At 48.8% G+C, this 26,321-nt stretch overlaps 1 long non-coding RNA gene across 2 annotated transcripts in view; it reads right to left on the reverse strand.

Annotated features, from left to right (window-relative positions):
- Nucleotides 1-336: 336 nt before the first annotated feature.
- Nucleotides 337-26,321, reverse strand: part of LOC116282984 (uncharacterized) — a 94,857-nt gene continuing 68,872 nt past the window's right edge. The window contains exons 1-5 of one of the 2 annotated variants that reach the window (XR_012079209.1): nucleotides 14,627-14,815; nucleotides 10,161-10,681; nucleotides 4,892-5,066; nucleotides 3,419-3,831; nucleotides 337-1,851 (exon numbers count right to left, since the gene is read on the reverse strand). This is a non-coding gene — a long non-coding RNA (uncharacterized lncRNA). Of the gene's footprint in view, nucleotides 1,852-3,418; nucleotides 3,832-4,891; nucleotides 5,067-10,160; nucleotides 10,682-14,626; nucleotides 14,816-26,321 lie in introns of those variants that run through there. The other variant, XR_012079210.1, reaches the window with a different exon arrangement.

Below are 26,321 nucleotides of genomic sequence, written 5' to 3' on the forward strand. Positions count from 1 at the left end.
CTGTAGATTAGAAAACACTATTGTGTGAGTGTTAACCTCCTGGTTGGCTTTGATCACTATACTGAAGTTACTAGGAGAATGCTCTTGTTTGGGGAATACATACATTGAAATATTTACGACGAAAGGGGCATGGTGTCTACAACTTCCTCTTGAAAATTCAGAATAACTGTACACATAGAGAAATATCAGACTGTTAACAATTGGCTCTTTGTATTAGTGTTGCAACTCTGTTACCACTTTTCTGTAAGTCTGAAATTATATCAAAATTAAAAGTTAAGAGGAAAACGTTTTTAGTTCCAGTTGTAGCAAGAAGAAAACAAAACAAAATACCCAGAATCAAGGTATTCGCAGATACCTTTATTTTAGGTATATTTCCAATGACTAGAGGAAGGTGAATTCCAAAGTAGTATGTAAATATTGACACTGGTAATCTAAGGTCAGTTAACTTTTGGGGGTCAAAACTGCTCATACAAACATTTCTAGATATCAATATTATACTTCATTTCCTCTCTCTCTGTCTCACACACACACACACACACACATAATTTCTTTTATTTCTGTAAAACCAGTTGTGATGTCCTCACTTTCATTTCCGATCTTAGTGCTCTGAGTCTTCTCTCTTTTGCCCCCTGTTCCGTGCAGCTAAAGGTTTGTCAGCTTTGTTGATCTTGTCACAGAACCAACTTTTGGTTTCATTGACCTTTATTATTTTTCTGTTCCCTATTTCATTTATCTTCACTCTAATCTTTATTGTTTCCTTCCTCCTACGAGCTTTGGGTTTAGTTTGTTCCTTTTCTTATTTCTTAAACTCTAAAATTAGGCTTTTAATTTGAGATCTTTCTTGTTTTTTTATGTAAACATGTATAGCTATAAATGGCCCCGTTAGCACTGCTTTCACTGCATCTAAGTATTTTATTTAAATTTTAATTTTTTTAATCGAGGTATAATTGACTGATGAGTTTTGTTACGTTGCATTTTTTTCATTCATCTCTAAGTATTTTCTAATTTCCCTTGTGATTTCTTCTTTGATCCATTGGTTGTTTAAGAGTGTTGTTTAATTTCCACAAATGTGAGAATTTTCCAGTTTTACTTCTGTTGCTGATTTCTAACTCACCCTGCTGTGGTCACAGAAGATACTTTGTATAGTATCTATCATTTAAAATCTATTGGGACTTCATTTGTAGCTCTATCACATGCTCTGTCCTGGAAAATATCCCGCATGCACTTGAGAAGAATGCACGCTGCTGCCTTTGGGTAGAATGTGCTCTGTATGTCTGTTAGATCTAGTTGGTTACTTATCTACTCTCCAGTTGTTCTGTATTTGATTTTAATACAAAGACTGTTTGCTTTTATTTCCTCTCTTGCCAGCCCACATTCATGCTTGCATCTGGCAAAATGTTTTATACCAATTCTTACCTAATCACAAACAGAATCACAAGGAGCAAGATAATTTCTAAGGCTACAGTCTGTTTTTAGGTTTTGCCTAATTGTGTGTTTCATCTGTTTCAAGAATCCTCCTCACTTGGTACTAGAGATCCCAGGCATGTTATTAGCATCCCTTTAGTTTTAATTATGTGTGTAGTCAGAGTCACTGCTCACCACCGTCTCCTGGACTGTCCCACTTCTCTGTCTTGAGGCTCTCTATTCCAATTTCATTCTCGATTTGATAAAATATTTTCGTTGGGTGGAGTCTATGTGTGGTAGTTTTTCTGACTCTTCGTATGTTTGAAAATGTTTTCCTTTTACGCTGCCAGATGAATGATGCCCGTGCTGGACTTAGGATTATTGATTCACAGCCTGTTTCCCTCAATAGCCTGTAGACATGGTTCAACGATCTTGCTTCTTTCATTGCTGTAAATGGAAAACATTCAACGTCATAAGTCAGATTCTTCTTTCCTTTTGTAGGTAACCTGTTCTTTTATAAGAGAAGTTCATAAGATTTTCTCTTTCTCCTTAAAGTTTAAGTGTCTTTTGGTCTTTTTTAAAAAAGTCATGCCTGGGATTACCCGAGCTTTTTCAATCTGGACATTCACCTTTCTTTAGGTCCAGGAGGTTTTCATCTGTAATCTCTCTTTTTCCTTTTAATTATTTATACCCATGTGTGTTTTTCACATATAGACCAAAGGACTGGAATTTGTCTGGGTTTTTCAATGGTCAAATAAGCCCACATTCAACTAGACAAAGCTGTGTTTTTCTATCTGTGCTTTAATTTCTACTTCTCCATCTGTTTCCCTTTTTCACCCTCTGTAATTCCTGTTATTAGCTTGTGTAGCTTCCCTGACCTATCATTTGACTCAGCTATTTTTTTCTTCCATGATTTTGATTTCTTTGTATTTTTACTCTAAATTATAAGGGTTTTTAAATAAAAATGTTAATCAGAATGTTAACTCAGTTCTCTGCTCTGACCATAACTTCTTAATTAGTTTGCCAGTTTTTTAAATTCAGAAATCATGTCTTGAAGTTTTGGAATGTCTTTTTTGGCTTTTAGTTGCATCGCCTTTGGAGTTCTTGGACTTCTATTTCAGTTCTGATTTTTTTTAAATCACTCTTGACTTCACCTCAAGAGGACCCACCTGTTGTGACTGTCCAACTTTGTCTCTCTCTCCTCTAAGATACTGTCCCCTTAAATGGACTCCAATTCACGTGTGAGCTGGGGTCTTCTATGCGATGGCAATCCAGCAGAAGACGAAAATTATGCTATTTGTTATGGAGGGCCAGTAACAAATGGGCTGATAAATCAAGACCACTCTTTTGCTTTCTGGCCTTTTTGGGTATAAGTGAAGACTCATATTCATCTCTCAACTAAACTTTTAGGCACCGCCCACCTTCCAAGATTGCTGGCAAGATCAGCCCCTCCAAAGACCACATGAGGCAAGAACAGAACAAATGAAAAGCTTGATCAATTTCACGTATTAAAAATTTAACATCGTGAGCAAAAACCTTCAAAAACAAAATGAGAACAAACAACATACATGAGGAAATACTTGTAATACATGTCAGAAATCTTTTTTAAGCCTTAACATTTGAGACAATCCTCCTCTACCCTCTTCCTTTTTGAATAGGTAATTTTTCCAAGTGGTATTTACATCAAGAGGAAAACACAGAACCCAAGCTAAGTCAGTTGGATTTTTTGACCTGGGAATCTGAATCTTGAGACAGCAATGATGTCTATGGCTACTAGTAGTCACACTCCTTGAATTCTCACTCTGTTCCAGGCACTATTTCAAGCATCTTATAGCCTTGTAAATAGCTCTATTAATGAAGTGCAATTATTATGTCTATTTTGCAAATGGGGCTAATTACACTGTCACCAAGAACAATAATCTGGGGATACCTTAAAGATACTGTAGGAGTTATCTGCTGCTGCAAAACAAATTACACCAAAACTCACTGGCTTAACATGACACACATTAGTTACCTCGCAGTTTCTGTGGGTCCTGAATGCTGGAGCTTCTTAGCTGGTGGTTCTGGCTCAGGGTCACTCGATACAGTTAAGTGTCAGCCAAAGCTGCAGTCATATGGGAGCCTGACTGGGGACTGGAGGGTTGCTTCCCAGACGGTGCACTCATATGGCTGTTGGCAGGAGGACTCAGGTCATCACCATCCAGGCCTCTCCATGGGGCTGCTTGACTGTCCTCATGACATGACAGCCACAGGCTTCTCCCAGATCAAGTGATCAAAGAGGCGGGGCTTGGGGAGGGGGGGACAAAAGCCAGTGTGCTCTATAGCCCAGGTCCAGAAGTCACAGGCCATCGTTTCTGGCATGTTTTCTTCATTAGAAGTAAGTCACTAAGTACAGCCCACATTCAACAAGAAGGGATTAGGCTCCTCCTGAAGGAACGAATATCAAAAAATTTGTGGGCATAGTTTAGAACTACAACAAATACCACCCATCAGCTCTGTAAGGCATCAGCAGATCTTCCCTGGCTCCCACCTATTCTGTGGGCGTGTTCAGTCTTTGCCTCATTTCTTTGAATAACATTCCTTTAAAACAGTCCCTCCCTTTTATCTTAAGTTACTTAAGCCATTTCTGCTGCTTTCAATGACAGCATTAAGAAAAAAAAATTTTAATTCTCCCTTAGTCATTCCACTCTGAAGTTCTATTTATCTTAGCCTGGGTCCCCTATAAAGCAGAGCCTCAGGCCAAGTTCACCTGATAAATCTTACCTTGGAAGTACAATCCCAAGCAGCAAGAGTGAGAAAGAAAGGAAAGTGAAGCAGGAGAGAAAAGACACAAATGCAAGGTGCTGTATTACCAAACCAGCCGCAGTTTCCCCAGAAGGTATTGGCAGCCACTTGGTCATGCAGAATACCTTGCCAACAGGTTGCAGAGAACGCCACACTCTGAAACAGCATGTCAGGGGAAGGGAGGGAAAGGAACTGAACTGCTGTCTCTCTTTGTTCCTTCCCAACTGCTGTCTCTCATTATTCCAGGTTTGTCCCATAGAATATTAGCTCCCCCACTTTTGGGGTTTTGTAACCCAGCCTCTCCAAAAAGCTTCTGGGAAAGCCAGATACCACATCCTGCAATACAGTGCTTCATCCACATTCGGAAGCCATAGGAGGACCCCGAGCCTTCCTGGGTGCAGTATGGCTGGACCTGAGCAGCAGAGCTGCTGTGGCCCCCACGTGGAAAACACAAAGGAAGCTGTGCTAAAGCAGATCCCATCCTAAAAGAGCCTGTGAGAGTTGGCAGTGCTGGAGATGAGGAGTGGCAGTAGGAGACAGGAGTCTCCACCGACAAGGAAACAGGGCCCAGGGCAGAGCACATGAGCATACCTAGGGAGGCACATAAACTGGATTTGCTGGGCTCCTTTGCATCTCTCATATCTGTTCACACGCTCTTATGATATGTGGATCTCATCTGAAAACAAGAGCCCTGACTTCTTACCTATGAGAAGAAGTGCGAGTCCAATCCTTCAATACAATGATGAGGTAAGTGTCCATCAACAGATGAATGGATAAAGAAGATGTTGCATATGCATGCAATGGAACATTACTCAGCCATAAAAGAGAATGAAATCTTGCCATATGCGACAACGTGGGTGGACCTAGAGGGTGTTATGCTAAGTGAAATAGGTCAGAGAAAGACAAATAATATCATTTATATGTAGAATCTTTTTAAAAAAGGAAAAAGAAAAAAAAACAAGCATAATAAAACATAAAAAGACTCACAGGTACAGAGAACAATCTGGTGGTTGCCAGAGGGGAGGGACTGAGGGGATGAGTGGAATAGGGGAAGAGGATTAAGAGGTAAAAACCTCCAGTTATAAAACAAGTCATGGGGATGTAATGTACAATATAGGAATATAGTCAGTAATATTGTAACAACTCTGTATGGTGACAGCTGGTAACTAGGCTTGTGGTGATCATTTCATAAGGTATAAAAATATTGAATCTATGTGTACTATGTGATACACTTGAAATTAAAATAACATTGTAAATCAGTTATACTTCAATGAAAAAAAGAGCTAAAAGCTAGGTGTGATAACCTGCAATGACTTAAAGATCCAGCCCCCACAGCAAAAGCTGCGGCTGATTTGGAGGCTAACTGATATTCAGCCTCATTCTCCTCCATTACGCACATCGGATTTCCTTCACTTTCAATGAGCACCTGCTTGGCTGGCCTAGGTTGCTTGCCTCCAGGGCTGACCCAGAGCTTTATCCTCTGCAGTTAGTTATGCTTAGTTGCTGTGCCTTTTTCAGCCCATGGTTGCTGCAGTTGACCATTAACGGTTATCACTGGGCACTGAATCACCAAGAGATGTCCCATGAATCTCCTGAGTTCCAGATACATTGCTTTCTACCCTTATAGTGTAGCAGCAACCCCAAGTCCTAATCCTGATCAGGCCAATTAGCACTGCCTGTTCAGTAACTTCTTTCTTTACTGCTGGTCCACTGGCATGAGGAACCTAAAGCTACAAAGTGGGAGTCACAGCTTCAAATACAAGGAAAATTTCACTGTGTGCCCTGGCGGAAGTGTTTTTCCCCATACCCAGAAAATTTACAGGAATGGTAAAGGCAAATTTCATCATCAGGTCACCAGGATTGATCTATGAGAGAGCCAGTCCTACTTCTACCCCTTTGTTCATAGACTTGCATATTCTACTCATTAAGGATGGTTCAGCACATACCACGTGTAAAGGACAGCACCCTATGAGGTACTGTCTCTAAGCTCAGCTGACCTTTGACTCAGCTGAACATTTACTTAGTTGTCCATCCCACTGTTCCCTTAGGCAGGCTACTTCTAGGTAAGGGGTTATGTTTACCAGTGAATCATGTGGTAATGAGTCCATTGTCTAATTTCCTTTGCCATAAAATGGGCCCCTTGACCTGCGGCACTATGTCGGAGACGCCATGATGATGAACTATAAGGATGATGGCTTCAGATAATAGTGCTGGTGAAGGTGATGCCATCAGAAAGAGTGCAAATCTATCAAATTATCAATTCCAGCAAAAAAGAAATCACTGCCTCCTTCAAGGTATAAGATAACCAGTGTGGTCAGCTGGCCATCGGGTAGCTGGCAGGTCTGCCTGGAGAATGATGCCAGATCCAGGGCTCTGCATCTTTCTCTGATGCTAGAAGGCCAACCGTTATTAAGTCATCCTTGTTGAGAGGGTGGCAATGTAGTTGAGTCCATGCAGAACTTTCATCCATGCCACCATGGTCATTATCTTTGGGCTCACTTAGCAAGTTCTAGGATGACCAAGGAGAAGAGAGAGGCTATGGTGGTGGTCGTGGTTTTTAAGTCTCTTCTGAAGTGGATACTCTTTGGTAGACATTAATGTAAGACACAGAGATCTGCATGCTTTGTGTTCACCTCCATAAGTACATATACATATCTCTTCCCCAAACCTCCCAGTCTTGTTCCTTCTTGGCCATTGTCCAATTAGCCAAGTCATTCATCATGGTCCAGGAGTCAATGTGTGTAGGTACGAGGACCATATCTCCCTCTATAGGAAATCCATGACCAGGTGTACCGCTTTCAGCTCTACCCATCAGGAACTTTTCCCTTCACTCCTGTCCTTCATGACCACCCCGATAGGGTCTGTAATCAGGAGTAGTCCTTTCCTACCTTGCACCAGCAAATCACATTGAACTATCAATGAACCAAGCCCACATCTTTTCATCCCCCATCAGTTGGTCGTAGGGACCCCTTTCTGATGCCGTAAGTGAGCTGCACTGGTAGGTGACAGGAGAGTCTGGGACACCTGTTCTGATCATTTATTCATGATTCCTGAGTGACTACTTTTACCCTACAGTACAGTGCTGCTGTGCCTGCTCAGCCTTACGACTTGGTGCATCTTCGGTCATCCAATAAAACCAGCTCATGATCAGCAGTTAATGGCACATGGCCTCCCGGCTTCACGTGGTTAAACATTCAGTCTCTACCAAAGCCCGGCAGCAGTCCAGGAAGTATTTTTCAAATTGAGAGCACTTCTCTGCCACAGAAGTCATGGCCCTGCTTCAAAACCTAGAAATCTGCAGAAGGCTGTCTGCCGGAGCTGACCAAAGCATCCTCACTCACCATAGACACTTTGGGCACCGTCGTATCTGCTGGTCGTATCAGCTGCTTCAGCAGCAGAACAGCTGGCATCACAGCCTGGATCAGCTGCAAGGCCCACTTTTCTCAGGGTCTGAGTCAAAACTGGAAGCCTTCTCAGTCACCCGATTAAGGGTCAAATAGTGTTCCCAAGCACGGCAAATGCTACCACCAAAATATAATCAAGTGTTGTGCCTCTTTCTCAGTGATAAGAGGTGTGAGGAGCAATAACTTCTCCTGTAACTTAGAAGGAATGTCTCCTCTAGGGTAGAGGTTGGCCAACAACTGTCCACAGGCCAAATATTGTCCCCCTCCTATTTTGGTAAATGAAGGCTTCCTGAAACACAGCCACAACCATTCATTTATGTATCATCTATGGCTGGTTTCATACTACAACGGCAAAACTGGGCAGTTACAAGAGATACCTTATGGCTTGCAAAGCCTCAACTGTTTACTAACCATCCCTGTAAAGATAAAATTTGCCAACTCCTACTGTAGGAAAGAGGTTCCCTAAAAATTTCATCAATGTGACAGATCCCCGAACTTTCGTGAAGTTTATTTCCCATCTAGAGGGCATCCCGACTTCTTGACATGTCTTACTCCTGGGTCCATGAATATAATGCCATGAACATAGTGGACAGCAGGATATTCTGCAAAATCCTGTAAGACTATACATTAAGACAAAGAACAGAAGCTAATTAACTTGGCCCTGAGGCAAAACAGTGAAAGCGAACCGATACCTTTGCCATGAGTACACATCTATGTTCAACTGCAGCCACTCCCTTTTAAAACTGAAAACTCCATTTCCCAGAATCCCCTTTCCTATATGGTTCCAGGTTACAATTTACCAAATAAGAGAATTCATGCAAGATTTAGAGGGTACAGGAGAAGTCGAAGCCATTATTCTCTGGTGGGGGTTGCAGCCAAATCCATGAAGAGACAACAGTGTCACAAAAGCTTCACACAAGTTCTTGAGAACTGTCCCCTTTACCACTGCAGATTGAGATGACTGGAGCCTCTCGGAGATTTCTGAGACTTGCAGCAGTTTCCTGGCAAGCTTTTGAAAACCATGCCCTTCATTGCTTTAAGAAGAGATACGGTGTGTCAGCTTCTCTGACCTTCAGCAAAGGTTTCTTTGATTTCCCTCCCTCCGCTTGGCTCTTCCCACAGTTATGTAAGCCCCTAATTCTGTATTAAAGCCTTTATTCCTAGAATATGTAGAATTGCTTTTGTCTTTCTAACTAAACTCTGAAAGTCTTCAGTACTGCACAGAGTTCTGGAATTTGTTTTCCAGTCTGTTTAGATGCAAAAGTAGCAATGGAGGGGGAGGGCATAGCTCAGTGGTAGAGTGCGGTGCTTAGCATGCATGAGGTCCTGGGTTCAATCCCTGGTACCTCCATTAAAAATAATAATTAATAAATGAATAAATAAACTTAATTACCTACCCTATAATGACTTCATTAATTTTGGAAAAGGGAACACTATTAGTCCACGGCATGCAGTTACTTAATTGGCGAGTGGTCTATAGGAGGCAAGGCTTTGGAAAGCCAAGTAACTATAATAACAGAACATCATGGAATATCACCTCCAAGGTGAAGGATTGTTACTGCATCTGGCACCTCAAATCACAGAGAAAGAAACACAGCATCTCTGGATTTGGAAGGCACCGTGTATCTCACTGGGCATGCCGCCAAGGCCTCTTTACCCATAAAGTTATCACAGCGGGGCAGCAGGGCGTCTTGGAAAGTTCTTTGGCCTCAATTTTGGATGGATCTTGAGCCTATTTTCTCATATGTAAAGTGGCCATAAATAACTTCTTCCTAAGGTTATGGTGACTATAAAATGAGCTAACAGGGGAGAAAGCCCTTGGAAGCACACATCCTCAGGTGTTGCCTGTACCACTTTGCAATCCAATGCCCAGTCCAACGACAGACTTTTTGTCAGCCCAGAGTAAAAATTGCCCCATAAGGATCAGCAACAATTCTATGTTTTTCTATTGAATTGTAACATAGATGCAGAAGAGCATCTGAAACACAAATGTGGTGTTCAACCACATATTGTGGGAATAACAATAACACAACAGCCTCCTAACTAGCACTCCAGTCAGAAATAGAATGTGGCCACTTACCCAGCAAAACGTCACCCAGATGAGAGGCAGGTGGGGGTTGAAATCAAAGAAGCTTCTACCCAGTGCCGTCTGTGGCACAGCCTCGCATCCAGGGACATGTGGAGGTGTGCTAATTTTCCCAGGACCCCCGAACTCTGAAAGCACAAGTTGGAGTTATTCTGAGCTCACCCCACCCAACTCCTGAGACAGGCAGATCGCTAGCTCTCCTCTCGGCCAGGACAAGTTGCATGTAGAACACCAGAGGGCGGCCACTCCCCACAGACAGCGGTACCTGGAGAAGCCACAGCTAAACCAAGGGCGAAATAGCCAGTCTCCCGGGTCCCCTCTGGTCCCTCCTGCTCAGGCCCGCACCACACATCAGACCCGTGCAGTGTAGAGATCCGGGGCATTGGTAACTGGGAGACCTACCGCTTTCTACCTGTGACCTTGAACAAGTGACCTCACGTTTCTCCAAGCCTGGAAAAATAGGGCCCAAAGATAGTACGCACCTCATGGGGTTGCTGGAAGGACACGTGAGACCGTGTGGGTATACAGCAAGACACTGTCCAAATAGTCGTTGCTCTCAGGCATCGTAACAGTCCATCTAACTGGATTCTCACCAGAGTCCTGACAGGCAGAGTGGGTGAACGCGATTCTCATTTTTCAGTTGAAGAAACTGAGGCTGAAAGGAGTCACATGAGCTGTTAGCATCATGATGGTCACAGTCATTTTATTTCCTACGCCTTTCTCTCTACCATTTCACAGTGCTGGCGGCTGGCCTTACGAGACTCCCTTAGAACTCGTTAGGGATTCTGGAATTCTGAGGGCCAGAGAAGGCGAGTTTTATCTTACCCAAGGCTACACAGTGAGCCAGGGGCCAATTCAGGACTCAACGAGCCGGTCCAGTGGGCTCCGTGTGGTGTTCCAGCCACAGCCCCAGACACCCTGACAAGACACAGCCTCGCTGTTCCGTTCTTGATTGACTGTCAGGGGTCCCAGCCTTGTCTTGTCTCCTTAACCAGACTGTGAGCTAAAAGAGAAAAAAGAAGTCTTGAGGAATATATATTACTATAAAAAAGCTCCCATGGCATGTTGCTAAATGAAACCAAGGATTACAAAACAGTAAGTGCAAGACCCCAGCGCGTACTTCTGTACATCAGCAAAGGGAAAAAAAGTAGAAGGGCTTAATAATACACAGGAGTAAAAATGCTTATCCCTGGACGGTAGAATTACAGGTAATTTTTGTATTTTCCCCTTGTGCTTTTGTATGTTCCTAGGATTATCCAATAAGCATGTTTTATTTCTGTGTTCAGAACAAGTGTGTGTGTGTGGGGGGGGTGATACTGTTTCAATTGTCCTTTTTCTTTTTAAATGCTACATTAAGAGTCAGGGATCTTGGGCTGTCTTCCACATTAATTTTTTGTGACTTCGTACAAGCCTCTTAACGCTCGTGAGTCTGTTTCTCTGCCTGAAACGTAGGGAGGACCCCTGGCCCCCTCCAGCCAGAGGCTCAGACTCTTCCAGGCGGGGCTGCCTCAGATGACTCCCTCTTCTCCTTGGGCAAGTTCCAGGCAGTCGTGACTCCTGCTCCTGCCTCCACTTCCCCCACGCCATTAATTAATCCCTCGCCTCCTCGCAGCTTGAGTTTTGTCCCCTATTCTCCATACTGCATTCTACAGAGGTCACCACTGGCAGCCTCCTCACTGCCAAAACCAAGGGCCTCCCTCCCTCTCTCTCTCTCTCTCTCTCTCTCCCCCCAAATCCCTCCCCAGTTCCCCAGCACGGAGCTCTCTTGAACTGCCCTCCTCCTTGGAGCATAGTCTTCCTTCTGCCCCTCTGACCACAGCTCCCCTCGGCCCTCCCTCGGGCTTCTGTTTCTCAGCAGGGGTTTCTTGGGTTCAGAAAGGGGCCCCTTTCTGTATCTCCAGTCTCCCTGGGATGACCTCGCCCACACCAGGAGCCTATCAAATGGTTCTCACACCCATCTCCAGCACACACCTGGCTCCTGAGCTCCAGGCCTGATAAATCCACCCAGGGGCCCACCCCACACTCAGCACAACTGAGCCCTTCTTACCTCCATCCCCTCCCACCTGTCACTCAGCCTCCTCCAGCATCACCTCTGAAGATAGCTTTCCAGGGCCAAAACCACAACTGCTGAGCCTGGCCTCTGCCTCTCCTCCTCCCTGGCCACATGGAGTTGTCCCCAGGTCTTGGTCAACTCGCCTCTCAAGTACCTCTCTAAGCTACCCTCCTCTCCAAACCCTAGCGAGGTCCCCACGCCTCTCCCACAACTAGCAAAGCCATTCTCAATGTCTCACTCACACTCCACAGCCCTCAGTGTGACAGTTCTACCCATTCTCATGCAACAGCCCAGACCTTCTTAGCATTCAGCCTGCGTCCCTCACTCATTCAGGGGACATCACCATGGACCCCAAAACCTCTCATTTGCAGGACCTCCATGGACTCCCCACTAGTCTTCTTGCCTCCACTCCCCATCCCTCCAGCCTGGCCTGAAACAGAGGTTACCTCGTTAGTATCATCATAACATCATTGAGCCCTTCCTCTGTGTCAGGCATGGAGGGCTTCACCTGCATTCTCATTTACTCATTTATTGTTCACAATGACCACATGAGAAAGGTACTATTATTATCTCCATTTCAAAGATGAGAAAGTGAGCTATACAGAGTGTAAGTAACCCATTCGTGATTAAATAGGTACTTATGCAGTTACTAGAGGCTCAGAACTGCGATTTGAATACACACGGTCTGATCTGATCAGCCTTCAACCATGCCGTCACACTGCGAACTTGCCTCCTCTGCCAGAAGCACCTATAGGCTAAAGCCCACGCTCTTCCGCCTGGCCTCTGGGGATCACTCAGACATGGCTTTCCAGTCCTGTCACCTATTGTGCCCAGCTGCTGCCTCCCAGCCCTCCATCCTGACTGCACTCCTCCCCTGCCCGCTTCCACATCTCAACCCCTGTCTGCTTGCAACTGGGGACTTGTCTGGCTCAACCGCATCTCCAAGTGTCAAAGCCGTCCCATCCTTCACGGCCATCCCAAAGGCTTCTCCCTCCATGCCGGGCAGGCCTGGCTACAAAGCAGTCACAATGGGGGAGGGCTGGTGACTGAGGGACAGGAGACCTGAAAGCTGGTTCTTGCCCTTCCAGAAGGCACTGGGTAGGACTAGACCATCCTTAGGTCCCCATCCTGCTCTAACAGTCTAGGACCCGATGCTTTCCTGACCCCTGAAATGGAGGTGAAGTTGCCCTCTCGAATCCCTTTAATATTCACAGAATGGAGAGAATGTCAGGGCTGGGAAGGACTTCAGAGAAAACATAATCCCACCCTCACATTACCCCCCACCAAGGAATGCTTAGGCCCAGGGAAGGGCAGAGGCCAGGCTGGCCATCTGGGGACTGGTGGGAGGGAGGCCATGCTCTCTGCTTAATGAAGGACCCATCTCGGCAGGTCCCCAGCCCTTCAGAGAAAGGGTGGGAGGAGCCTGGCTCTCATCCGGCGCGGCCCGCCCATCCCCAGGAGGCCTCGGTAGTTTTCCATAACCAGCAGGCCTGCAGCCCAGGACATGTGCTCCCCTCTCCCCTTGCCCCCTGCATTCCTCTGCACTCTCAGGCAGCAAAGTGGCATTCAGGGCCCTGATGGGGCAGGGCGAGGGAGGCCCACACACAAAGACTCACAGATACCAGTCGAGCCACAGACATGCAGACCCAGAGAGATAACACAGATCCAGATGAAGCCAAAGGAACCAGACACAAACAACATGCAGATACAATACACCCACCTCGCCAGACACGTAGACCCATTCTCAGAGGCGCCCACAAATAAGACCATCACACAGAGACATGCGTCCCGGCGCAGACACACCCAGGCACGTTGACACCTGGAGGCTCACGTGCACACTCAGCGGACACCCAATGCCCAGGCCCTGCCGTCCTCCTCCTCCCCCTGAGAGCCGCCCCCTGCCCCCTGCACTGTCCATTTGATCAACATCAGTCAAGGAAAGGGAGAAAATTCCCGGGCTGCCCCAGTCCTGGAAGATAGGGCGGGGGCTAGAGAAACCCAGGGCCGGCCAGGCTCCCTCTGCACTGGGAAGGCACTACTTTTCAGGTCTGAAGAATTGACCAGACCATCCCCACCCTGTTTCCAGAGGCCAGGGTGAGCCTGATTCTGGGGCGCCACCATTCCATGACCCTTTCTCCAGCTTCTCAGATTCCAGCTTTGTCCCTGGCTATTAAAAGCAGAGCAGAGGGGCATTCAGCAGCCATCCCCCCAGTTCATTTCCCTCCCATCCCTCTCCACCACCACCCCCTTCTCCCTACCTGACTCCTCCTCCACCCTGACACTTGTCTCCCTCACTTTGTCTCCACACTTCAGCCCCAGTCTGTCCTCCAAGAGACTAACTCCACACCTTCACGGCATCCTCCACACTCAAGAACCCAGAAACACAGCTCCCTGGCCAGATGGACCCAGTGGCCTATATGTGCTCCAGAACCTCCTGTTGGATGTTCCACGACTACCTGGTGGCCAGTGGGTCCAGCAGGAGGACTGACTGCATGCACATCACACCTCATGCTGCAGTCAGCAGAGGTGGCTCCGGTCCCAACCTCACCCCACTTATCTGGGGACCTTGGACAGGTGACTTCAACTCTGAACCTCAGTTCCCTCATTTATAAAACGGGATTCATGATGCCGCCCAGCTCTCAACGGTGTATACAGTTTATCACGGGGCCCAATTCAGAAGCCTGGTTTTAACCAAGAAATGGGCTGTGAGACTTGCAACTTCTCAGCCTCAGTCTCCCTGCCTGGGAAACGCGATGGTAACTCTTGCTACCGTGGCGTGGTGAAATACCGTCGGGAGCAGCGGCCTCTAGAGGGGGTGGCCGCCAAAGGGTTCCGCTCCCCCTACACCCCTTCCCCGGCCCCTTGGCCCCCGCCCCCGCTCCCCGCCGCGCCCACCTTGCCCCCGGCCCCACTCAATCCGGTTCCCACGCCGCCTGGCCCCAGCCGGCGCGGGCTGTCAGCCGGAAGGGATTTGGGATCAGCTGCGTCGGCACAGAGGCCGCCTTGTCCCGGTGGGGACCCCAGGCCGCAGCCCGGCCGCTCGGTCACGTTGCTCGGCGGCCGCGGTGCCAGCAGCCGCCCGCCCCTCCCGACCTGGGGCCGCTTCAAGGGCCGGCGCCGGGTTTCCTGGCCCCGCGCCCAGCGCCCCGCCGGCGGTTTGGGGGGCGCGCGGCGCGGAATCCGCAGGGCCTCTCGGGGCGCATCGTTTCCGCCCAGCTCGGGGCAGGGGTGGGGGGCGGCTGGAGGGGGCTGCTGCGTACTCGTCTCCCGCCTGCTCCCACCCACCCAACCGCAGGCAGCAAACGAAGCCCACCCCTCCCTGCAGGCGGCGCAGGCCGGGCCTCCTGCCCTCTCCCGTATCCCGGGCATCCCAAAGGATGACCACAGATTTCCCCGGAAAAAGCTTTGGAACCTAGGAAACTTGGGATGAACTCAGCTGAAGATGGACTGTGGGTGGGGCGGGGTGGGGGTGGGGGTCGGCTCCTGGCGCCCTGGGTGGAGCTGTGCGGTTACAGTCAAGGTGTGCTGGGTCTGAGTTGGAAGCCAATCAGATGTTGTCTGGTCCCGTGTTGGGATCTTCCCAGTGTTCTGAGCTGGAGTGCTGGGACCCTCTCTGGGTGTTATCCTCTGGATGTTGGGGTCTTTGCTGAGTTTCTGGATCGAGTTATACGGGTCCACTCAGGCTGTTCTAAGTTTGCAATGGAAGCCGATTCAGATATGCGTGGTCCAGGAACGGGAGTCGTTCTCAGGGTTCAGGGTCCCGATGTGGTATGCTTCTCTAAGTCCGGCTGCTGGGGCTTTCTCTTGTGCGGCTGTTGGAAGCCCATGCAGCACATGCGGCCCAGGGTTGGGAATCTTCCGTGGGTGTCCAGGGTCTGGGTTGGGACCTGCCCCCAGGCAGGTCAGGTCCAGGTGTTAGCAGCTGTTCTAGGTTTGTTTGGACATAATGTCCAGCCCCAGAGCCTCCCATTGGCCTGAAGGCAGGCATCCCAGCTCAGCCTCTGTCCAAGTTCACCAAGACCCCTATGGGACCAGCTACAGGAGGGCCTGAGGCACCTCAGCCTGACTCCCCTCTCCAGAACCCGAGAATTGGAGGCAGACCCAGCTGAGAAGCAGTCATGGCTTCACTCTGCCCCAAGGCACATCCTTTCCCTTCTCTACTTTTGTTTCCTCACCAAGGAAATGGAAGAATTGGATTTGATACTCTCCAAAGTCCTATACACCACCCTCCTACTGTCCTCCCCTACATGCACACATGCACACACACACGCTCACTCTTCAGTGCTCACTCCTGTCTCCCCACGTTTGTTCACACTGGTCCTCCCATCCAGACTGTCCCCCTTTCCCTCTCCAGCCTTACTAGTCCCTCAGGCTCCCTTCCTGCTAGAAAACCTTCTTTACCCCTGCCCCCCTTTCCAGCCTGACCCCCGGTCCTCTCCTGTGGCTGGGCACTCTCTGAGGGCACAGCACTTCCTGCTACTCTACTCTGAAGCCTCATTCTAGATGGGAGTGGGGCTCAGGGTCTCATGCTCAGCGCAGCCGCCATCCCAGGCTAGCTGTTGACCCTCCGAGAAGAAGTTCTTTAGTCTCTAATACACTAATACTAATAATGGTGGGGTGGACACTAAGCGGATTTGGGAGGCCTGTCTCCTGCCCACACCAATCCTCCTTTCCAGGCCACTGCACCCATGTGACAGACAGTCTGGGGCACCGGGAGCCCTCAGAATCACATGGGCCTGGGCAGGTAGCTGGAAACTGACTGCCCGGCCCTACCTCTCCTGGGTGGCTGCGTACCAAGCAGACAGAAACCAGAAACCCCAGAGGGCAGGAGTCATCTAGATCAATTACCCTGTTCTCTGGACCAGCCTACACAGTCAAGCATATGAGCTTGACTGTCCACATGCACACACGCATGCCCATGCAGACATGCCCATGCACACGCATACACACATACATTTCTCACAGAGGGAACTGAGCCAGATTCTGAGCTAGACCCATCACAATATTTCTCAGTCCTCACAGAAGCCTTGTAAGAGTCATTAGCCCCATCTGCAGATGAGGAAACTGAGGCTCAGAGATGGGAAGGGACTAAGCAGGGACCCCGCAACTATTAAACGTGGAATCAGAATTCAAAGCGATGCCCTTTGCACAGCACCGCTTGGCTGCACACACAGATACACACTCACACACAGACACACACATGCACAAGTGCATACACAACTTTCACACACTCGTGCCCAGCTTCTAACCTGGTCATTGAATATCAAAGCTCGAAGGGAACTTAGATCATCTCATCTACGCCATCCCATTTTACAGAGAAAGGGGAAGGGATTTATTTCAGTTTTCAACACATTTAGGAAATGGCAGAGCCAGGACTCAAATTCATATCTCTGTTGTCACATAAAGTCACACATCCACACACCACACAACTTACGCCCAGACTCCTACACACAAACCCATGAATGTATGCATTGACACAGACAGTCATTCCCACTTGGTTTATATGCCTGCACACATGGCATTGCACATGTTCACTCATCACACACGCTCGCACACACACAATCATACACTGTCACACACAGTGCACGTTCACCTACACTCGCTCCCACATGATCCTTTCACTCAACGCACATACCCACACACTCACGTTCTCCCACTCCCACACTCACATGTACCCACCCTCCTGATGCAGAAGAAACAAGTTGACCCTGTTCGGGGACCCTGCACAGCTAAGGCTAGACCCTAGGGTGGGAGCCACACTGAGCCTTTAAGAAGAGATGCCCTGGAACCAGCATGGGGATGAGTGGGTGACCCCGGCATTGCCACGGGCAGCCCTGCGAAGTATGCCCTGCCAGCAGATCCTCACAGGCCCAGGCAACTCGCCTTGGCCAAATCCAGCAGGTAGCCCCAGAAAGTGTCGAGTCATGGACCAGGAGTGGCCTGACCGGGCCAGGTGGGTGGCAGGGCTGGTCCCAGCTTGTGAGCTAATCGTTGTCTTCTGCCTGGAGCCACACTGGGTATGCTCCTCCCTGAAAGGGCCAGACCTTGAGTCATGAGGCCTCTTCTTCCAACACCCGCTGAAGGTGAGAATCAAGGTGCCAGGATTTGGGGGCAAAGCACCCAGAGCTGCTAATGGGATTTACCAAAGTTGGTAAGCCAACTAATGTAGATATCTAATACGGACTAATCCCAAAGCCTAGGCCATGAACAGGGGCAGCTGTCAAAGTTCTCTAACAGATGCTCTAAGCTGGACAGACCAGACACAGAAACAAGCAATCACAGTGCAGTTGTTGGGGATGGTAACACAGAGACAGACTAGACAGCATGGTGGGAGCTCAGGGTGGGGAGCAGCCACCTTGGACCAGATGTGGGGCCACTTGAATCTGGGTCTTGAGTGGTGACTAGGAGTTCACCAACAAGCTTTCCAGATGGAAAATTGCACTTCAGGGAACAGAGACCAGCATAAGCATGGGCTTAACAGAGGAGTAGAGGGCGAACCGGAGGTACAGAAGATGAGGCCAACTGGTGTCAGCTAGTCAACAAATATTCATTGAATCCTACTATGTGCTAGATTCAAAAAAATTAATCATCTTTTTTTTTTTTTTTGGTTGGGGGAGGTAACTAGCTTTTTATTTAATTTATTTATTTTGAATGGAGGTACTGGGGATTGAACCCAGGACCTCGTGCTTGCTAAGCAGGCACTCTACCACTGAGCTACACCCTCCCTCCTACTATGTGCTAAATTATGACACGTAAAATATACAAGCCTGTCTCTCAAAGACCTCAGGCTCAAAGGTCCCAAATTCAAGTGCTTTCTGGTGCCAAGCAGGTGGTGTAGCTGGGTGAAACGGGAGAGTATCGGCAGTAGGGAGTGGTGCGGCTTGTGTCTAACAAGAGCGTTCACGCCCTGTCGGAAGCATTTACGTTCAAGAATATGTGTCAATCCTGTGACAGCCAAAAACAGATTGTGGATGGGTTCAAATGATAGACTCTGAATTTGGAGGAAGCCTTACGTGTGGCGTGAAGGACTTTGAGCCTAACCCTGTAGGTGGGCTTCAGACCCATGGGAGTTTCTTGCCATGAGAAGACATTTGTCCCAGGAGCCTCCAGGAGAAGGTCTCACACTGTGTCTTTGGACATAAAGGGGCCCAAGACCCTGACGACAAGGATAACGTTCTGCTTTTCCCCCTCACAGCTGTTTCCCAGCAAGGGCCACTCCCTCCTCACAGGAATCTCCGTCCTCACCCACTTCTCCTACCCCTGCCCCAAATCCGCCTTTTTCTACCCACGTCTTGCATAGAAAAACTGACTGCATTGGGTCCCCCCACAGTTCTCTCTCTGACCCAAGGCCCTCACAAAAGGACACCACACATACACACACACACACACACACCCCTCTGTCAGGTAAGGGGCTTAGACTAATTGATGTAGGAATGATTCTCTGTGTCCCACAGCATGGAAATGTCAGGATGGCATGAAGGATGAAAATATCTGACTTGACGTCCAGGTTCCTCAAAGTTCCTTGAGGAAACTGGGGATGAGATTGGTATCCGGGTAGAAGTGGGGAGCCCGAACCTGGAGTTCAGAAGCAGCTCTCCCACTGCCCAGGGAAGGAGGGAAGCACAGCCTCTTCCAGCACACATGGAGACCCCAGATGCTTGGCTGTGGGGCCTGGGAGCCGCCCTGGTACCCTGCTCCCGCCTCCCCCCACCAGCCGCAGCCTCCCTCCTGGACCCTCATTAAATTCTTCTGCCCCACTGGTCCCAGGCTCAGACTGCCTTTGATGTGTGCCCACTCAGCTTCTGAGGCCAAGGCCAGACCCCTCACACCAGGCCAGGCTGATGGGCTCTGACAGATCCCCTGAGGCCTCGTGATGGCAGGACACCAAGACCCCTCTCATGCCCACAGGACACAAGCGCAGGCTGTGGGCAGCCAGAGATTCCCACACTTACACGCAACACTCTCACAAACACACACCCACACGCGCCTAGTCCACATGGGACTGCCCTGTGGCACAGACATGGGTACACTTGGGCACGCTCCAGCACACCCATGTGCCCACGCTCACACGCACACATTTGTACACAGCCACACACAACACTGTGGCACACACACACACACCCATGCACTCTCGTTGTCTCACACGCTCACACGGGGCTCCCACGTCTTCCTTGCCTCTCAGCTGGCGTGTAAGGCCGTCTGCAAGCTCACCTACCTCCTCACCGTCCTCATCTTTCAGAGGACATCACATCACGATTATGGACCAGAAGGCTGGGCTTCTGTTTGGGAGACCCTATTTAGAAGCTGTGTGACTGTGGGCGAGTTACTAACCTCTCTGGGCCCCCATTTCCTTTCCTGTTGATTGGTGATAATGGTACCTTCCGAGGATGACTTAGAAGAGGCTCTGCTTAGACAGTGCCTGGCACGTAATAAGAACTCAACACGCATGGCTATTATCTCTTGCCTCTTCCCTTCTATATCCTTCGCCTCGGCCATAAGATCGTGAAGTTTCCTAAACATGCCAAGCTGCTACATGCTTCTGACCCTTTGCATTGGGCGTCCTATCTGAAATATCTCCACCCCATTTCTCCCTCCCTCCATCACCTGGTGAATTCCTACCCTGCTCAGGGGGCTCTGCCCCCAACCCCCACCAGCAGAACTGATCTTTGCTACTTTGCATCCCACCCCCGACCTGAACTGTCCATTTCCTAGACTGTGAGCCCCTCAAGAACACGGGGTCTCGTGAAGTTCGTCTCTTCAGTCCTATATCCAGCACTGGACGTGCATCAGCAGGAGCGTCAGTGGTATGTGAGGGGGAAAACTGTGCTACATAAAATGGGGAGTAAACAAGAGGCAGTTGTGCAACTGATCATTAAATGTTATGGAAACTATGTAGCTGAAAGTACGGATAGAAGCAATAATTACACAGCAGTAATGACAGCTGACTCTACCCAACGGGAACTTCGGGCAAGCTCAGCATTAAGGGTTTTCTACTTAGTGCTTCAGTAATGCTGTGAGGCTGGGGTGGTGACGTGTCTGTTGCTTCGGGGAATGAATGAGGGAAGCATGCAGATGCTCATAATGGAATAGGCTGCAGGAACAAGAAGAAACAGATCAATCTACACACACAAACTTGGACAGATCTCACAATCACGGTGTTGAGTAAGAAAAGTAGGGACCAGAAATATTTACAGCACAGTCCCATTTAAAAAAAAAATGAACCCCCATGCATATTTTATAAAGACAAACACATTTTAAAGGTATGTGTATTTTTAAATACATGGAAAGGGTTCCCGGATTGAAGAAGGGAGTAAGAAATGGGAAGGGGAATCTGGAACGGGGAAAAATTAAACTGGCAGAGAGGCCTCAACTCTAGAAGTCTAGACAAACGGGGAAAACATCAAATCCATGGCAGTGTATCATTTTTATATATCTTTTATAGTTGAGAAAGTAAACTAGTCATACAGTTGATCTTTTACTTTATTTTTCTTTTTTGTGGGGGAAGGTAATTAGGTCTACTTACTGATTTTATTTTTAGAGGCAGTACTGGCGATTGAACCCAGGACCTTGTATATGCTAAGCATGCGCTCTACCACTTGAGCTACATGCTCCCCCATTGATCTTTTGTTTAGATGTTGACTTTATAGTCTCTAAACAGCATTGCTGTTGGCAGTTTTCCTTAATGCAAAGACAAGTTTAATTTTCATTTGATGCTTTCTCTCTCTCCCTTTCTTCTCTCTCTCCCTGTCAATGCTCCTCTCACTCTCTCAGTCTTGCTCTCAGAATCATTGCCTGAAGCCCTAATAGAAGTCTGGGATAGATTCTCCCTGAGACAAGGGCAGACTCCTCCAACCCCACGTCAGATAGAGGAATGAATGAATGAATGAGTGAATGAGGAAGGGAAGGAAGAGAAAGAGAGAGGGAGGTAGGGATGAAGGAATGAAAAACAGACTCCTCCGAAGCCTCAGCACGGGAGGATTCTCCCAGAACATTCTCTCCCTTTCTCCATCCCTTTGCTGGGCATATCTGGGGCTGGGGCAGCAGGAGGAGGGCGAAGGGCTAGAAACTGGATTGGCTGATCTCCTCAAATCTTCCCATCACGAGGAGGAGTTGCTTCTGGTGTCAGGAGGCAGCAGGCGCTAGCACAAGATCCCGGAGCCGCAGGATAGCATCCATTGCTCCAGGAATCCAAAATTCCATGTGACATGAGCCCGCTACTCCAGGAGGGACACGGGCTGGCCCTTGCACTAGCAACAAGGACAGTAACACAAAGCAACAAAGACAGTAACATGTCTTCACCTGTACACCCCCCTTGAATTCTCATATCAAGGAGGCACGTTAAGGATTATTCCCATTTTGCTGGTAAGAAAACAGACTCAGAGAGCTTAAGATTCTCTTAAAGTGACTCAGCTTTCAGTATCATAAGAGCAAGCACTTTCTGAAGGCCCACTCCGTGTCAGCACCTCAGGGACTCTGTATGCCTTACCTCATCTGCTCTCAGCCTATGAGCTGCACAGTCATTGCCCCCATCGCACAAACAGCAAGTCAAGACGCAGAGAGGGGAGGTGACTGCCCAACAGTCACACAGTTAATGCGGGGGAGGCCTAGACATTGAGGTTAGACGGTCTGGTTCCAGAGCTTACCCTCCTCACTCCCAGGCTGTGCTGTGTAGCAGAGCAGGGATTTGAATGCAGGGTAAACCAGCCCTGTGGAGCAGGTTTGGAGGAGTAAGGTGGCTGGATTCCTGGGGATCTTGGCTTCCTGCCAGCCAAATGGGGGCCACTGTGAACGAGTTAAGGACACATGGTATCAGTCATTGGCCCTGAGGGGGCCCCCACAGTTGGCCCACAGCCTCCCCCAAGGGCCCCTAAGCCCAGGGAGGTGGGAGAGGCCGCCTCCCTCCCCCTTTCCCAGCCAGAGCTGAGTGAGCTAATCCCGGGGGGAGACACATTAGTCCAGGAGAATCAGTCCCAGCCTGCTCTGCTGAGTCAGCAGGAAGCACAGCCCTTGTTCTGCCAGCTACGTGAGCCCCTGCACGGCCACCACAGCTGCCTGCCTGCCTTCCTGCCTAGCGTGGGCCCCACCACGGGCATGCCCTCATGTGCCTGCTTCCTGCTGACATGCCCCCTCGAGCACACTCCAGCTCAGCAATCCTGAGCCTCCCTCCCCGTCCACTTTTCTAGCAATAGACCCTTTTCTCAGCGCTGTTCCCACCGACTCAAAAAGACAGCCGTCTCCTCTGGCACAGATAACTAATTCCCACCAGGACTGCAGCAAATGGGAAGGAGGGCTTGGGGTTAACGGAGTGAGCCTTTTCCCCACCTCCAGCACACCGTCAGCTCCAGAGAGGAGAGCTTCGGGCAGCTCATGTAATCTAGGGGTCACTCTCAGTGTAATCACCACCGTCCTGGTCATCGTCCCTTTCTCCACTAACACCCTCCGTCTTACTACCACTATCACTGTGACAGCTACCATTACAACAACTACCATCAGCCTGGTAGCAAGGCTACGATCAAGTTCACCACTGACGCCAGCACCTGCACCACCACCACTTCCATCAGTTAGCTCCACCAACGAAGACAGGCAGGTGTCACCAACACCATCAAAAACAGTACTGCCACCGGCACTGACACCAATACCACCACCAGCACAGCCAACACAAGGCATCATTAAATTATCTTGACCAACAACAGCCACACCATTCTTCTACCAGCCCCACTATTGCTGTCACCAACATCCAAGATAATTGTCATTTTACCACCAAAAGTGCGGCCATCATTTGCAGTACCAACCAGCACGACCAGTGCCTTTACCACTACCACCAGTACCAACATAATTATGTCCACCACCACCACTATCACTATTATCACTTCCCTGATCAATACCACCGTCACTGTCACACTACCCACCACCACCATTATGGCTTCTATCATCAGCATGACTGTAGTCAACACGACTGAACCGGACACCACCAACACCAACATCACCATCAGTATCACTGCCACCGTAATGATAAATAACACCAGTGTCACCATAACTACAACCAACACCACTAAACATGATGCTACCAACATCTATACCACCATCACTGTAACCACGACATAAATGTCAGCGATACCTCCACCAACATGAACACCCCATCACCCTCAACACTGTCACCACCACCACACCTCTTTATTTGGACGAGAAACGTCTTGAGTCTGTTTCTATGTCAGGCAGAACGTGAAAACAGCAGTTGGAGAAAAGCAATAGCAGAGCTCTTCTAACTTATTGTTCTAACTATATAATTACGTGCCCACTCACTCCCCATTAATGTCCTTTTCTGAACAGACGAATTGTTCGCTAAATTGGTCCGTTTAGCGATTCACAGAGGAACAGCCATGCATGCATGAAAAAACACAGGAGTGGTTACAGGAGTCACCCCCTACTGTCTGTGACATCAAGAAGTCCAGCTACCAGCATCACACACCCTTTTCCCTCTGCACCTCCCTCAGACATTCTGGGGCCCTGAAGATTTGCCTGTCTCTCCAAGGTAAACTTAATCCCTTCCCTTCCCAAATTTTTGTTCTGCTCCTCTAGAGCAGAACAGAATGTAGGAAGAGTGCTGGTTGGTTTGAGGATTAGAGCCCTAGATCCTAGGCTTGGTTCCGCCACTAACTCTGTGTAGTGGCGGAACCAAACTGACTTTCTTTTCTCTGCCTCAGTTTCCCCACCTGTAAAAGAATGACCTTCAGACTCTGGTGCTTGAAAGGTTTACATGAGCTGAGACACTTCCCAGGACAGATTGGAGCCCCTTCTCCAGAAAGTTCCTTCAAATGAGAAAACAGAGACCGTCAAGTCACTGATTGGTTCCCTCAATAGACTTCCCTGGCCAGCATGTCCTGGGATCTCCAGGGAGACCTCTTTGGGCCGTGAGACGCTGCTGTCTGGGCAGGGTGGGGTCTTGAAGGGTTAAGCAGTCAGGGCTGTGCGTGAGCAAGTATCTCAGATGAAAGGCTGGTCCCGGAGAACGCCATGTGGCTGTTGTGGTTGGCAGGCTGGGGCAATGGGACCAGGCTAGGTCCCGAAGGAAACCCCCTCCTGGTCTCACCAGAACAAAGTGGTGTTTTATGAAAACGCCATTGTTCTTGGGCAAGTCTTTCCCATCTCAACATAAACCAGGAAGCAGTGCTTCCTTTCCTTGGGCGAGACCCCAAGGTCCCCCCACCGGTAGGAGTGGGGGGAGAAGAACAGAGTTTTTCCTGCCTGGAATGATCTACCACAAAGCCCCTGCCCAGGGATATCCAAGGCTCCTCCAGGCTGGTGTGTGTGTGTGGGTGGGGAGCGAGGGCACACATACGTGTATAATGGGGTGAGGAGAAGGACCAGAAGGGCACCTAGCCCAGTCTCGCCTCCAAACAGAACCCTGTAGCTGGAGCCAGACTATGAAAGAGGTGTCACTGCCCATCCATCTCCCATCACCCCCGTGGCCCTCAGGCTTTCGTCTGTCTGCATCAACATAGTGATCTTGTTTCCACCTCTGGCCTTTGCACATGCTGTTCCCTTTGCCTGGAACTCCCTGCCTTTCACATGCTTGCCCATTCTCATCACCCTGGTCTCTGTTCTAACCTCAGTGACGATGTAACTGTTTGATTACTTGTTCAGTGTCTGCCTTTCCTGACTCTGCTCCCTGAGATCAAGCACTAAGAACTGTGTCTGTCTTGCTCATTGCTGCACCCCTTGGACCCAGCACAGGATAACCCCGATGTGTGTGTATCCCCACCTCCACCCTACCCCCAACCCCATATAGAAAACAGGACACAGCAGCCTCTCAGGCAAGGGAACCATTTCCCTTCTCAAGCTGGAAAATCAGTCTTTTAGATCTTGGAGAACATCCTGTCCAAACACTCCACTTTGCTGGAGGGGAAACTGAGGCTTAGAGCCTGGAAGGTCCTCACCAGAGGCCAGTGGTTGGTCAGTGGAATTGCTAAGCTGGACTCCAGCTCTCCTGATGCCAAAGCTGCCAGACAGGACCTATCACCTACTTTCCAAGCTTGGGCACAGCCTGGTGCTAATTCTCTCAGCTCTTCAGATACAAGCCCCGGGCTCCTGCCACAGTTGGAATTTGCCCAACCTGCTTTCCCCCTACCTCCCTGAGAACTGGCTTACTGAAGAAATCCCTCCTGTGGTGGCTTTGCTAAGCTAAGGGGCTCAGACGCTCCCTCCTTACCATAACCCCCGCACTTTCCACCTATCACCTTTAGCAAGAGAGGAGTGAAATCACCCTCTGGGGCATCCCCAGTGGCCAAGGAAGCAGGGTTGCAGCTTTCCATTCCTTTAAACTTCTTTTTTTTTTTTTCTTTCTTGCAATTAACATTTCTGCTTTTGTCTCTATAGCTTTTACTTGAACCAGAAAGTCTCATTCTTAAATATTAATACCTCCTTGCAGGAGTTGTTGGGAAGATTAAATGAGACGCTGTCTCAAGCACAAGTAGATGCTTGATTAACGCCAGATCCTTTTGAAAGTCTAAGTGTAAATGCGAGATACTGCTACTTTCTAGGCAAGGGGTAGTTACAGTGTTTCTTTATACCAATGTGTGTTTAAGCCTTC

The sequence above is a fragment of the Vicugna pacos genome, chromosome 13 (assembly GCF_048564905.1).
Source record: "Vicugna pacos chromosome 13, VicPac4, whole genome shotgun sequence".
Classification (NCBI taxonomy): domain Eukaryota; kingdom Metazoa; phylum Chordata; class Mammalia; order Artiodactyla; family Camelidae; genus Vicugna; species Vicugna pacos.